Genomic DNA, 16,565 nt, shown 5'->3' on the forward strand with positions numbered 1-16,565 from the left:
GAGTTAATGGCAGAAAGTATGATGATCTCATATTCACAATTTATTATACCATGCTCAAGATTTTGTTTATGCTTTTCGTGGAAGAAAAGTATATCTAAATTCTCTTTACACCATTTATCAGTGATGAACATAGATGTACACACATACACACACCACACACACACATATACAAACATAGTTCTCATATAAAATGCACATAGATTATATCAGAATAATATGCTGGCCCCTAATTTTGCTTATTAGCCAGCCACTTCACTGCTTGCAAATTTTAAGTGGGTATCTAATATAACTGAGACCTTCTCAGAATGCTCTTTATTATTTTGGTCTATTCACAGGGCTCCCTTCTAAGTTCTCACAGCAATATTCATGCATGATAACATAGTGGGGCAGGTTTGAACCCCAGGCCTACAGTGTGGGCCTCTGGGAAAGCCACTCACCCTGTGGCTTCCTTGGTAATATAAAGTGGGGAACTGAAGGAGGGGGCTAGACAACATGACTTCTAATGTCTTTTTATCTCTAAAATTCTCAAAGCCAATAAAAAGAAACAAAACTACTTCAACAGTGGGTTAAAGTGAACCACAGTTTATTTAAAAAAAGAAAAATGACTGTGTTTTTCTTCAGAGAGAGCAGCAAAGATGGGAAAACTAAGAGTCTGGTTGGAATGGAGAAACCGAGTTTGGAAGGCATGGGAAACACAGAGAGAAGATATTCTTTACATCTTTTGAAATACTGCATTACAAACTTCTATCTCCTACCTTGGAGATTATTATATTGTAACCTATATTCTGGAAAACTAGGGTTGGGCAAGGGAGCAGGTGATAAGAGTAAGTGAAAGGTGGAGATGTGGCCAGAAGCAGGGTCATATTTGCCACAGGACAAAGCCCAAGGAGAGTGTCTGAGCAGATATTTTTTAACATTTAGAAGTTTTACAACCCATATCTTTCAGGATGTAGGAAATTTGTCAATTTGACTCTATTGATCCAAGAAGGCAAAAAACTCTGGCAAAACAAATGGTTATAGTGGAAAAGACTCTAGGGGAAAAAGAGTAGCTGACATCATTCCTGACCCTTCAGATGTACTTAATAAGCACTACTGTGTATCTTTTATTGGAGAGAGGGTATGTGTTCCTGAAGAATTCTGGAAGATGCCAAGAAAGACAATGGGGGCAGTGGTGAAATTGCCATTCTGAGCAATGTTCAAAAGATCAAAATAGCAGAAGCCTATTCAGTCTGTCTCAGGCTTTGAAATGCCACTAATGTAACTCACTTTCACATCCGAACCTGCAAGCCCAGTTCTCTTCCACATTTCCCAGACCTGCTAAATCTCTCCACGCTAACACTGACACAGCATGTGCAACATGGAACTCAGCTTCTTTTCTGCTGGATGTGTGTCAGCCCATTTGTTTTCTACCCCTATTAATGCACCACATACCCCCTGTTAGGCGAGCTTAGAACCCTAGAGTCATCCTTGATTCATCCTTCCACTCTACCCCAATATTGATAAGTTGGTAAATTCTACCAGGTCAGCCTATGCAACATCTCTGTCAACCAGGGCTGAAATTCTGATCTGTGCTAGTCTGAGCATTTGGATAGACCAAGACAGACAAGGTCGCTGACTTGAGAGTTCACAGTCTAAGGGGACAATAAGCACCGTAGGAGGAGGAAAGAGAGTGACAAGATTTATATAAGACAAGTAGAAGATACCATGAGAGTGGGACAGCAAGGGCATTAAGCCAAGCCTTGGGAGCCAGAGAAGACTGAGGAAGTGACATTGAAACTGAAACTTGAAGGATGAGAGGTGAAAAGCCGTGGGTGGTCCAGGCACTGAGATTAATCTTCCTGAAATCCGCCTCAAATGATGTCTATTTCCAATCTTCATGGCTCCACGCGGCCTACCAAGTAAAGCAGACTTCTCAGCTTTGCATTTAAATTCTCCATGATCAGGCACCAACTAATCTTTCTGTTTTCATCATCTAGTGCTTCCCTTCAGTATGCCACGCTCTAAACAGAGCATTCCATCACATATTCCTTGGTCACAGTCCTACTTTCTAGTCTCTATACCTTTGTTCATCCATTTCCTCCACCCAGAATGCCACCTTCCCTGTACAATAGCCATGGATCTCTGCTCCTCCAGCTCCCCTCCAAGTCCTCGCTGCCCTTAAAGCGGAAAGCACTTCATCTGTACCCTGAACTCCTGCTGATACCTTCTCTTGACACTTACTACTCTCTGCCTTGGGCCACTCTTGCAGTTTGAATTAACAAAGCATTTTCTTTTTTGAGTGCCAACCATGTGCTTAGCAGAGTGCTGTAAGCAAATGTTTGGAGGGAAGATGGTGAATTATCTAGAGGCTGACCAGGGCTGGGTGCAGGGAGAAATCTGGAGTGGAGACAAAACTTTGGAACTAGAGTGCACGTGGCTGCTGAAACCCGAGGAATGGAAGAATCACCCAGGGAGGATGTGTCAAGTCTGGTGAAGAAGCCTGGCAGGTGGGAATGGCTGTGTGTATGTTTTCTCTTCTACTAGAACAGAGTTTTTCAGCTCGATAGTTCTCTGCTGGGGGGCTGCCCTGCGCACTGCAGGACATGCAGTAGCATCCCTAGCTTCTCCCCACTAGATGCTAGCGGTACTGCCCCCCAGTTAAAACGATCAAAATTGTGTCCAGACACTGCCAGCTGTCCCCTAGGGACGGGATCACCACTGGTTGAGAAATACTGGCCTAGACCTGCAAGTGTACGCTCTAAGTATGTTTCTTTCTTCCTGTGATTTAGTCACTTGATTAAATTGTTAAGCAAATACTGTGTATCTATTATGCGTAAGGCATTTGTGATAGCACTGAAAGCCTGTGCTAGATGCTTGATACATATTTAGTAAATAGATGGAAAAAATGCTACATTTCAGGAAAAAAATCTAGCAAGGATTTTCATAAAGGAGTATGACCACCAGGAGCATGTAGATCAAATGGTTTAATGTTCATGCATCCATGGGCCACATATTCTAAGAAACAGACAACACAGGGAAGTAGGAATATAGTGACTTGATGTATATGATCTTTCTTAAAGCAGATAACATAGTAAAGAACCAAGTGATGTTCTTTTACTCTCCAGATGCAGAAAAGTTTGTCAACTTGTTAATAAGCACAAAAGAAGCACAAAACAGGAAAGCTTCTTATTTGTGAATAACTTGTGAATACCCAATAAATGTCCTCAGGTTATGCCGAGTAAGATAATTTTGTCATTGCAAAAACAAATCCTAGAATTGCTGTTGCTGTAGCTTTTCCCTGAATCAGACTTTCTTAAATATTTATCATAACCTCCTCATTCTAAAAATATACCATAAGAATTACCCTATTATTTCTAGAGAATCAGAAGTTCAGATTGAAGCTCTTTGCCATATTATATAAAACAGCAACACCGTCGGTATTATGATAGTTTTGCAATCCCTTCTTTCTATCTAACAAAGGACTTTTCAAAACCCTTTTCGTGGAGCCAGAATTGCTCAGAAAAAGTGAGTGTTCTCTGCAAAATATGAAGTTCGTTTTTCACAATAAGGAAGTTAGGTCTTAAAGAGCTTTTGTACCTGAAGACATTTGCTGCATATAAAATACCATTTGTTTCCCTGTAAGTGATCCTTACGTGCTCCAGTGCAGAATATCAGAGACATCCTATTTCTCCTGGTGCGTTTTCTTCCTACTTCTCCGCATTTATACACATGCAGCTTCATGGTCTTTCTGCTCCCAATAAAGTATCTCCAAATAAAGGCACAAACTGGCAGCAAACATGTGGCAAACTTCTTAATAGTTTCTTCCTTGTGCCAAGCTGCTATCGGATGTAAATACATTCCCAGACTGTGTTAAAAATGCCCCCTCCCTTTTGGTTCAGCTTCAGTTTCTATTACCCAAGTTCTGTTCATTAGAAACTCCTTATTATGGACCTAAGTGTCAAAATACGTGTTGTCATAAGGCTCTTCTGCACGCACACGGTAAAACTTTCATCCAGGCCTCTAAATAAGGCTTTTCATCTCTGTCAGTTTTCAATTAATTTACAATGCTGGTTTGTTTATCACAACTGGAATTGGGCCAGGCCCTCAGTGTATTTGATGAGTCCTACAATAACCCTGAATGCACCTGTTAATTTTGCCTCTGGGTAAACAGTTGAAAACTCCTCAGCTATTTCCTCAAATTGGGTGGAAACAAAGAAACATGAGATTAAAAAAAATGTCTAGATTAGGGAATTGGAGATGCATTAATTTAAAAAGGGAACAGGGTCAAACTAGGGGCTAGGAGGCTAATAAGCACAGAGCACACAGCAAAAAAGCTCCCAGCAGGGTAAGAGTTCACTTAATTTATCCAGGCGATCTATTCCAGACGCAGTCAATGATACATTATTGGATCCAGACCTGCAACTGCTTCCTAAGACCAACCTCACGTAAGTGTCATTGCCCTCCCTTTTAGAAATATCGCTATTACCCAAACCTGTTCACAGGGAGGGCTTTACTCAGCTGGCAACCCACTAACTTTTGTTCTTTATGATGCTCCCTCTAATTCCCTTCTCTGCTGTGGGAATTAGGCATAACAACCACCATGCAAACCGCAGAACACCCAAGTTGATCCTACTCTACGAGATTTTTAGTACTTTATTACACGGAAAGCCAATCCCAGGGATAACAGACTATAAACAACAGCAAATGCTCTATCAAGCAGGCTGCACAAGGTTAAGGACTTTGAGAGATTTACTGGAGGGGTTGTGGAAGGGGATGTTCCATCAATCAAACACTCTTTCTTACACGTTAGATTAAAAAAAGAAGAATGGAATATGAGACAGCCCAGTTAAGACATTTAGAAAACACTTGTTTGTTCCAAACAATGAGGGGAAAGGCTGAGTGATTACTGTGATTAAGACTATCTTCTAACCTTCTAATTATTATTGTGGAGAGCTATAAGACTGAAAAAATATATTTTATTGCAACAGGAAATAAGTTTTAGGTGTTTGCTGATGTCATTTAAACATTTAAATATTTAAATGCATTTGGTGAACAATAATATAATCCTATACTCATATTAAAGGGGTTTACTAGAAATAACATACTTTATTAAACTTAGGAGCTTCAGGGCAGGAATTCGCTTCTCGCTTGCGCTAATTGTTTCAGAACATACATACTGCACAGCAGAGCCCACAACTGAAGGGCGGATTTAATATGGGGAACGTGTTTGTAGGGCTATACGTACAGGCCAACTAATAAGGAAGTGATCACCAATAGTGAAGTGCTAGGGAGCTTTCCCTTACCCTGGTGTTTACCACTAAACACCGTATTTTTAAAAAGTGATAAAGAAAAAAGCTGAAATTAAGAACTATCCACAGAAACATGAACTGCTTTTAATGACAATCTGAGGTGACTCTTCTGTCATTTCTGTAGCAAGGGGATCTCCCTCTCCCAAGTGCCTCTTCTGTTTCTTATTCAGAACAAGATTAACCCTTTCAGCAGACACCGCTGTGCTGTTTCTGTAACAGACCCAACCAGTGTCTCCTGCCCTTGCCGACAGCAGATGGGAAAGACGGAGAGAAGCTCCACTGACACGAAATTACACGGACTCTCAGAAAGGAGTGAGAGGGCGACACGGAGTACACGCTTCTCAATAGAAAGCAAAGTATCTTCTCTTCCCTGGCCACAGAGGATGCTCTGAAATACGTCTCTTCCCTAACTGTCACTCCAACCACCATGATCTTGGAGGCAACTGGAATGCAAGTTACCCTTTGAAGCAGGAGCAGCTGATGGAAACTCAGGGGTATTTGCACTCCCTCAAGAGGTTGCAAACACCCGTGAATGAAGGCGTGGACACAAATGTGCAGTATGTGAGCCAAGAACTTAAAATCAAACAGTAAATTAAATTTACTAGGGCTTGTTTTTGGTCAAAATCTTTTTGACCAAAGCACTTTTTCTATAACAATAAAAGGTTTTTGCTTAATGACAACTCAGAAATGGAAGGCAACATGCATATTTTGAATCTTTAGTACCCATTCCATTCTAGACACAGTGATACATTTTCTGCCCTGTGCTTTACAGCAAACCAGTTTAAGAGCCTATTTCATTATGCTCTTAAACATTTCAGTATTTTCCACAAGTTTTCCCCTTCATTAAAAGATGTTTTTCATAACTCATGCTTTGATAATTTTGTATTTTATCTTTCCCATTCTCACTTCTTTCTCTTGACTTTCGTTATTAACTACCCTCAACTATTTTTTCCATTCCTGGGGATGATGGAAGGACAGTAGGAAGGGGCCATCAGTCATGAAGTCTGTTTATCACTTGGAGAATGTTCTCATTTCTGTCCTTGTTGAGAGGAAGAAGAAATGCAGGTGGGCCTTAGCTAGAAGTCCTTCCATTTCTTTTCTTCCCTCCCCACCAAGTGCACGTAGGAAATTTCTGAAAAGTATTCGGGACCTGCAATATTGCCAACACCAAGCACAAAGCATAGTCTTTTTGTAAAAAGTTGTCTCAAGATTACACAAGGAGATAACAGGGGTGTGTGTGTGTGTGTGTATGTGTGTGCATGCACTTTGACAGTCCTGTGTATGGAACACAACAAAAGATATTATTTCAAGCTGTCCACATCTGCTATGTTTAGAGCTACAGAGTCTACCAGGAAATTAAAATATTAGGTTAGACTAAAGAGAAGTGAAGTCTATTAGAATACTTATCATTGGGCAATCATCTTAGCAGGTTCAAGACTCAGTTAAGACAGCCTGAAAGATGGAACCAGAAGGCATTATCATCAGTTTGATATACCATGGGTGGTGAAACATACAAATCCTATGTGGATCAAGCCTAGTTATTCATTTTAGCAAATCCCCCGAGTTGAATGAATGAGTCATGCACGTAAAGTGTATTTTTTATTTTAAAATTATTTCCCCCACTCTGATATCAGTGCCAAATCCTTCCCCTCCGTAGTCCTTTAGCACCATTCAGAGGCAGACAATGCCACCACTGTTTTCAGAACACAGACATGGTCAAGAGTGGAATAATATAATGCTGCCATTCGAAGCAGGGCACCTAAGGTTGTGTCAGCATTTCCATTATAAAAATCTCTTTTCAAGGATTAATATCTCAGTTGTAAAAATTCACACCCAGGTAAGATTTGGTAGCAGAAACAATTTCATTTTGTAAAATTGGAAAATTTACTTGCTCTCGAAGTCATATTTTTAACGCACACCAAATTCTCACGTAAGGATATGTGAGCAGAGAGCTTAAAGATGAATATGTGTCTCTGTGTGTGGATGAGGCCACTGGCATTGAGGCCGACATTGGTGGCTTTATTTTACTGAAATTAAGGGCAAAAATACTATGTACTGAACTGGGATTTCAGTTCTAAAAATTCAGATTTTGTTGTTATTTTTTTGAAGATTTCATTTATTTATTTGAGAGAGTGAGTGCAGGAGCAGGGGTAGGGACAGAGGTGGGGAAGAAGCAGACTCCCCGCTGAGCAGGGAAGCCCGACTCAGGGCTTGATCCCAGGACCCTGGGATCATGACCCCAGTCGAAGGCTGACGCTTAACTGACTGAGCCACCCAGGCACCCCTCAGATTTTGTTGTTATAAATACCAACGCACACTAAGTCTGATGACAGATTTCTAATATTTCCTGTTAGTGCCATCCTCCAGCACTATCTAACCCCCATCCATCCTTATGGAACAGTGGTTCTCAATTGGGGGACATTTTGCCCCCAAAGGGAATTTGGCAATGTCAGGAGATACTTGTGGTTATCACAATTGGGGTTATGGGTGCTACTAATGGGTAGAAGCCAGGGATGTTGCTAAACACAAAAGACTGAATTATATGGCCTGAAATAACACCAGTAGCAGTGGGAAGGCTGAGAAACCATTCTGAAGTTATTGCCGAGAACACTACTGGAGAACCATCCTCTTTCAGTATATGAGCACATTAGGTGCAAAGCTGTCTACAGCTCTATTCCCCGCTCTTAGAAAACTCAATAATCTAATAGGGAAGTAGGTTTCATTCACAAATAACCTTATTCCCAATGTCCTGAAATGATTATTTATGTCTTTTCTTTCTTTTCTTTTTTAAAGATTTATTTATTTATTTGAGAGTGAGAGAGAGCATGAGTGGGAAGAAGGGCAGAGGGAAAGAATCCTCAAACAGACTCCTCGCTGAGCACGGAGACCGACATGGGGCTCGATCCTAGCACCCCGACCAAGATCATGATCTGAGCCGAAATGAAGAGTCATACGCTTAACCAACTGAGCCACCCAGGTGCCCCTGTGTGTGTCTTTTCTTTTTAAGTTGATAGGAGGAGACACTTTAAAACCTCATATTAATTACGCTGGACTATTGCCTTTATTATCATACTTTTCTTGCTAAGAAATGACTTTCTAAAGCACAGAGATAATTAGAAAATTAGAAAAAATAAAGAAAAGGAAGATAAGAAATGGAGCGATGTGTTAGGAACTGATGATCATCTTTTATATTTTCATTAGAGAAAGAGTACTGTTGGGCCAGAGTACACGTGTAGCTGTCTAAAACAAAAACAAAAACAAACAAAAACAAAACCCAGAGTGTCTAGTTTATAATAGGTACTCACTTGGCAATTAAAAATCCTTCAATACAAAACTAATGAACAAAGGAAAAAAAATAGAGAGAGAGAGAGGCAAACCAAGACACAGACTCTTACCTCTAGAGAACAAACTGATGATTATCAGAGGAGAGGTGAGTGAGAGGATGGGTGAAAAAGGTGATGGGTGAAAAAGGTGAAAAAGGAGTATGCTTGGCATGATGTGCACTGGGTGAGGTATGGAAGTGTGGAATCACTATATTGTACACCTGAAACTAATATAGCACTGTATGTTAAGTAACTGGAATTTAAATAAACACTTAAAAAAAAACAAAGAATCAGATTAAAAAATAAAATAAAAATCCTTTGTTCACTTTATCTATGACAAATGCATAGCTAACTCACATGTTTTTTTTTTTTTTAATTCCCATATTTTAGCTATCTGTTAACCAATCACTCAATCTCCCTACTTTGTGTCAGGAAAGATATTAGGGGGCTCTCTGTGCCTTGATGATCTACTAAAGGAACTGTATGGACCCGATACATCTGAAGGAGACCCCAATTCTGTTTCCAGCCATTGGTGTCAGTATCTTCTCTGGTTACCATCGATTTCTAAAACCATCAGTCAAGTAATATATTCTGGTAATTCAAATTTCAATTACTTTTCTTTCTTATTTCTACCACTGAGAGGAGGGCCTGCTTACTAAAGAAAGAGTGAAGGAGCAACAAGCTGGAGGCTGGGCAGAGTGAGCAGTTAAAACTAAAACTATTTCTGAATTGAGACAGACCACGGTAGCATCTAGAATTCATGAGTTCAGCGATGGTGGATTCCACTCCCTCAAAACACCCCTGGCAGGACTGCATATGATCTCTTTTCTCTGTTCTCTTGATAGTTGTCTTGAGGGAGTGGCAAAAGATCTCAAACGGCAGAGGAAAAAGAACTGAAGGGATAATATGTTAAGCAAAATATTCAACTGGACCAAGCAGTAAAAATATTACCTTTGTTAACCAAAATACAGTGTGCTAGCAGGAGGCCAAATAGCAGATTGACAGGAAACCAATATTTTTCAGGAGAAAATATACACAAGTTCACCATTCCAGAATTTGAAACGTTTAAAACGGAATTTAAATTTACCTTTCTAACAAATTTTAGGCATGGTACCATACATTCCTCTTCCTTCTCTCTCCTACTACAGTTACTACTACTGTAACACACACACACACCCCCTACGTATCCACGTGTAGACACTGTGGGGAGAGTCTGGAGTTGTGAGACTGGATTAACAAACTAATATTCATAGACACTAGGTGTGTCTGAGTATCCAATCTCTCAACTCCAAAATTTCTCCACAATAGTTTCAACATCCCCAGAATTCTGGACGGCTGAACAATGAACACTTGAACACTTTCTGGAAATCCAAACCTCCCTGTAAGTGCACAGACCGCCGCAGGGGATAAGGCTTGTATTTCGGAGTATGGTTAGTGAGGATCAAACATGTTAGTTGTTGGTGGTAGTGATAATGGTGGTGTATGTGTGTTTAAAATACCTTAACTATTTTCATCCCTTGATTCTAGTGAATAAAGTTGCTGAAAATGAAAACCTTCTAGATAACTCACCTGGGCCTGCTGCCATGTCACAGAAAGCCGCCCTCTAACCCACCTGCTAGAGGCTGCCTGTATCTACGCCTACTTACAACTCAGCACCTCCACTCTCTCCCTTTACTTCCATAAATCAGAAAATTCCTCCTGGCCCTAAAAACATTATTAGCTACCAAACTTTGCCACTGATGTAGACATTAGCTCTTCAAATGGCTGAGAGCGAACCTATCTGCACAATTTGCATTTTAATAGTCTGCAGCTGCAGCTGACTTGCTCACTTTATGATGGGGATGCCCCAGCTTTGCTCAAGACAGGCTACACTGGCACTCTGCCCAGAGCATGACAGCTGTAGCTCATTTGGACACACGCAACAGGGCAGAGCCTCTTATTTTCAGCAGGGCTCAAAATGTAGGGGGCTCCACCCCAACAGCTAGCCTAAAAGAGCTTCATCTAGAAGAGCTCCTTATTAGGCTCAGCAGTTTTGATATGCCCTTCCACACATCTCACCCTTATGACCAACCACGTCATTCCTGACAGACCATGTGGAAGTGGACAGACTCATTCCTCATGTTGATCTTGGAGGTGAGCAATGGAGAGGTGGAGCAAAAATATTAAATACTAGTTATGAGTTTTTAATCACACTCATGGTCTGAGAAATGAAAGGAAATCAGTCCTAGAATGCATACAGTTGTCCCACAGGCTAGTGAATTTGACACTCTCCAGAGTTCACCGTGCTTTTCAGAGGGAATGACCAGGCCATGCATACACACTTGGCAGCACCAAGGCTCAGCACTCAAATCTATCCTCTTGACTCATGCCTGAGGCTTTCGTCTTAGACAATACTGACTTCTCTAGTAAGTTATAAAGTATGAAAAGGACCAGGTCTTAGTAGGAGAAAACAGATACATGGCATTCACGATAGCGAATGTGACTGGGTCTTGCTGTTTTGCATTTCGAGAACTCACATGACAGTCCTATGTGCTGACTTTGGTTCCAGACATCATCATGGGAAGCACAGGATTACTAACAACAGCTTCCAAAGCCATGAACAATAAATAAGGCCTGGGGACACACACGGTAGCCGACTCTGCCATGTGCTTATGCCGAATCCGGGCTGTGGAGGGATTCCCATTCCAGTCTCTCCAGGTCTTCACACTCTGGAAATTGCGGTTTGGCCCTGGCTAATAGTTGGTTGTTTAGGGTCGCAGTAGGGGCTAATTTGGAAAGTGATCCCAACCTTATTTTTTATCAGGAATAGCCTCTTAAGGTTGAATGCACTGGCTTCCCATTTGTGTATAAGAACTACCAAGCAGAATGCAAATGTCCCAAAGCCTTGAGAAGATGATGTCTCTACTTTTTTTTTTCATATATATTACCAGGAATATAAGTATTATTCATTATATTTTATAACAGGACTGAGCCACGCTCCATGTTCAGAACTCTTGGTTTTGCTTATTAAGTCACAAATATGGCTGCAATCATTTTGACAATCTAGAAGTTGCCACTGTTAGGAGTCACATTTTGTGTAATTACGAGAAGGTACACTGAGGCAGTCGTCTATAAACATCTTGGAAAATTCAAGATAAATCACTGCCACATCTGCCACAAGCTTGGGCTGTATTTATGAACATATGTCACACCATAAGGGTAAAGTGTGTATATTTATTAGAGTAAATTGTGTATTGTATTTATGAAGATCTATGTCATATACATAGGAGTAAAGTTATAGAACTCAGAGCTGGGAGTCCTACGTCTAATTAACCTATAACTCCAAATATCTCAGGATGTTGGATAAAACATCTAAAAACAGACAAAAAGGAGTAAAATCTTCAAACCATAATGAAATCTAGAGAAAACTGCTTAGACGTTACCCCTCATTTCTTGCAAAGTAAGCTCATATTTAAGTTCAGATGGACCGGGTTAACAATCACTATTTTTACTGTTAAAATGCCCCAGGGAAGTTATAAACGCACCAAATATGCTGTTAACCTTCCTTTATATTGTGTGCAGCTGTATGGCTTTGTACCAGGGACCAAACTTCCTAACTGGGCCAGCAGCGTGAAAGAGGCTTTTTTCCAAAACCTTTCAATAACAATGCTTTGCTTGTCACTAGATTTCCAATTCGTTTTCTCTACTACTTGATACTAGTATTTGGTTTAGATTTTACTTATTCCAATTACTTTCTTTGGTTGTCATTTTCACCGAGGAGTGTAATATATATTACCAAACAGGGATAAAAACAGGCAGAGAAACGCAATGCAGAGAGAGAAGAGTAAATTCAAGTGCTTATTTCTGACACCCAGAGTCAATACTTTTTTAACTCACAATCATTGTCACTGACAAGTTTAAAGATACATTTGTAACAATTCTGTTCCTTCCTGGGACCATTAATATTAAGGATTATCAATTGATCTTATGAGAATTTAATAAAGATGATGACTCTTATTCTTTTTTTTTCCTTACTGTCTACATGGGAGGTTAAAATCTATTCAACTTTTTAAAAGAGAATTTTAATGGTTTTAGATCATTTACAAGCTTTGGCAGGCTACATTAAAGGAGAAAATGTCAGCCATATTTCAGGGTTTTTTATTTTTCTTTTTAACATAGGACTAAGATGACATCAGAAGCACTGTGGAGATATTCTCTGGTCTGAGGAGACATATTCTGCTCTATTGGTTTATACTTTATGAACTTTGTACTCAGACCTATATAAAAAACAGTGATTCAGTTTGAGCCCTGGCAGTGATTAACTGACTAGGATACTGTCACATGATTGATTGATTGATTTTGACATCCAGACCTAGCACTTACCCAGGAGATCAACAGTAAACACTGATACCTCATCAGAAAACAGAAATCCAACTAGGATCTCTTGTGCCACTTCAGCTCTATTGATAGAAATGCTTTCTTCAAATGCCCTTGCTTATACAAAGGCCATTTACAAGCTATTTACCAAAATGAATCTCATGACACAGAACAAAAAAAACACAAACTTTCTTAGGCAGAAGGTCAAATTGGGCTAGGCTGTAGTATGTTGGATGAAAAAAATTAATACAATAAATGAATTCAATTTGGTTGAAAATCACATCTTAGCTACAATGGCCACCAAAAGTGCAATGAAATGAGTCTACCTGCCTTAATATGTCCATACCTCACCATGATACTGAACTTCAGACTTTTGCTTTTTAAGTAAGGAAAATTACCCTAAAGTCCTTCTTTCTGAATCGTCTGTCAAAAGACCACAAGCCTCAGAGGGAGAGTTGGGAGTATTGGAGTCCACCAACCCTGGCCTCCTACTGAGTGGACCCAGAACCTTCTGAGATTCCCTAATGCAAAATCAGGGAGCCTGCCCAGATGATTTCTACAGCTCTTTTAATAGTCACATTTGAATTGTGAACTGTAACACTTGGTTGTATCCAAAGAGCAAACATCATAATTTATTTATTAAATGCCTTCAAATATATTCAAACTTTATTTTAAGAAAATACTACTTCAGTACAAATTTTAAGAGATTAGAAAATCTTGTTTAGAATGAGTGGATGAGAAGCCTATAACATGGATTGACCTATACTGACCAGAAGATTGTCCTGTTCCCCACTGGTGTTCTAGACATCATATTCTAGTTAGAAGAGAGACTAAGTAAGCAAATAAAAGTTTTAAAAAAAAAGCACAAAAAAACATCTACCAGCAATGGGTTAAAAAAAAGGAATACATGAATTCAACACAAATTGTTGGCCTCAGAATTTAATTATATATACTTAAAAATGTTGGGACTACATGTAATATAAATCTGAAATACAGTTAAAATGTTATCATGAAATTCTATAATTTTTTTCAGTTAAAAATAGGTGATCCATACAATGGACTACTATTCAGCAATAAAAAAGGAAAAACTATGGATATAAACAATAACAGGGATGAATCTCAAATGCATATGCCAAATAAAAGAATCTAGACTGCAAAGGCTATCTGCTGTAGAATTACATTTATATGGCATTCTGTAAAAGGAGAGACTACAGGGCAGACAACATATCTGTGATTACAAGTAGTTATGAGTGGGAGGAGAGGAGGAACAGTTTTTAGGTGATGGACTGTTCTGTATCTTGACTATTTTAATCTTGATTATGGCACTGGTTACATGACTATATGCAGTTTCAAAAATCACAGAATTACACTGAAGAGGGCATAAGTAAGTTACATCTCAACAAACTTGACTCAAAAAAAGCTGTTATTTTTCACTAATATATGTATATTGTCCCCCACCAAAAAGGGACAAGAAGAGTCTAAGATCTTACGTTGTAAAGCTGTAAAAAAGACGTTGGATTTTTAGGAAGGTAAAATCCAACCGTACTTTCAGAAGGTTGAAGTTAAGCTCTTTAATTTGCTGAGTTACACAGCAACAAAACACTGATGGGAAGAAGATAAGAATCTGAATGTTTCTGCTTTTATTATGATTACACCACCTGGGCAAGGTGCTTTTTCTCATCCTGCTGGAGTAGCTGCTGGTCAGTTAGCAGCACACTGGCATTTATGCATCTTGGCTCAGAGCCCACCAGCAGGGCAATGAAATCTCAGGTCTCTCAATTCAAGAATGTAATTTACAGAAACAAGATCTGTCTTTCCTCTGCCTTCCAGTTAGTGTACTGTTAAACTAAATAAGACATCTGCTTTTGAGCTGGATTGCTGGAGGGAAGTTTTATGAATTACCTGCAGGGTAAAATGCACACAAGGTGAAAACACCCTCAGGATGTGAAGGACCATAAAACCAGACTGACATCTCTGAAGTTCTGGGCTCATCATTCATGTGTTGAGTTAATGTTCTTTCTAGGAGGATAGGTACATGTGTATAAGAATGGGAAAAGATGAAACATATTTAAACAAAAGTTTGTATAATGAACAAATAGAACTGACAATGCAAGGGTTCTAGAACTAGAAGATTAGCACCAGGCCACTGCTTTCCCTGCACCTGAATTAGCCCTTGCCATTAGCAACAACTCTGGATGTTAAAAGTTTGCCTTACACACACACACACACACACACACACGCACACACACAAATGCACAATATTATTTTGATCTCTGGAACAATAAAGATGATTTCTATTTTCTCTATTAAATAACAGCCTTTCAAATGTGAAAATGTAGCTTTCTGTTCCTACTTTCGGCCAAAGCATATATTGAAGTAGTTTCCAAGCAATATTTAAAATTGCCAACTAAATGATGCTGATTCCTTGACCACAAGTGTCATTCTTTGTCCATGTCTCTCTGGTGGCCAGCAAGTCAGCCTTGCGTCATTCAAAAGCCTTAGGAGCTGAAAGGTTGAATGGTCTCACAAACAGATGCTAGAAGGCTCAGACTGTTATCCCAGGCAATGGTATTGTCCCATCTCAGAGATGTGCACTCCTCGGGGAATAGGAACCAGGAAAGACCACTCCGGTTTCGTGCACCTGGGGAACCTCCAGGAGATTTAATTTGGCCACATAGCCAGTAGGGTAAGCATCTTGGGCTGTGCATGTTAGAGGGAAATCAGGAGAACCTGGTTCCTGTGAAAAGAGCAGCCTACAGGGCCAGATTGCCAGCCCTAAATAGGCTGATCCAATTCCTCTGATTTCAGGGCATGAAGCAGAAATGTTAGTGGCTAAAGGTCATCACTGCAAACCTCCCCTCCCCGGCAAAAGTGAAAAAATCAAGAAGTACCCATAGGTCACAGGGAAACTGGCTAATGGGCTGTGAGTGGTCTGGCACTACATTAGCCCTCTGACTGGCTGCCATAGCCCTCTGTGAAAAGAATGGTGTGAGAGAATCTGGACAGAGGCTGTCTGTCAAGTCCCTGATCACAAGTAAGTCTAAGGGTTTATAAACACCCTTGGTCCCATTTGACTTTTCTTCTGAAAACATTAGTCTAGATTACAAGGACATAATACATTTTCCCTATTCTGCTGAAAATTCTTTTTGTTAAAATTCAAACTGAAGAGCAGATATTGTTGAATAAGTTTAAGAACAGAGAACATAAAAATTACACAAACTTTAAAATAATAAGAGTTGCAGAGAGAACACTTGCTTCAACCACTTTCCCAACAATTCAAGTTTTAGTTATACTTTAAACCTTTGAATATTTTACTGGGATTTACAGAAAATAACTTGAAGGGGAAGGGAGATAATGATGATGAAAGAACAGATATTTCTACACTAGGACTTCTCCTTCTTCATAAACCAGATGATAAAAAGGTTTTGTTTGATGAGTTAAACTCATTTATTTATTTTAGAGGCTGTGGGTGATCCATCGGTATTGAAATAGAAGTAAAAGTTATTTTGTTTAATATTTCAAACTAAAATAGTGGTTCTCCCTTTACATAAACACACCTTGAACAGAAGACAATTGAAAAAGACAGAGTCCTAGGGGC

At 39.6% G+C, this 16,565-nt stretch overlaps 1 protein-coding gene across 1 annotated transcript in view; it reads right to left on the reverse strand.

Annotated features, from left to right (window-relative positions):
• GMDS (GDP-mannose 4,6-dehydratase) overlaps positions 1 to 16,565 on the reverse strand; it is a gene marked incomplete at its 5' end in the record, with an annotated part of 322,994 nt that overhangs the window by 208,120 nt on the left and 98,309 nt on the right. The gene's annotated exons all lie outside the window — the stretch shown is intronic.

This window comes from Leptonychotes weddellii, chromosome 8 (assembly GCF_054177405.1).
Source record: "Leptonychotes weddellii isolate Sample4059 chromosome 8, ASM5417740v2, whole genome shotgun sequence".
NCBI lineage: Eukaryota > Metazoa > Chordata > Mammalia > Carnivora > Phocidae > Leptonychotes > Leptonychotes weddellii.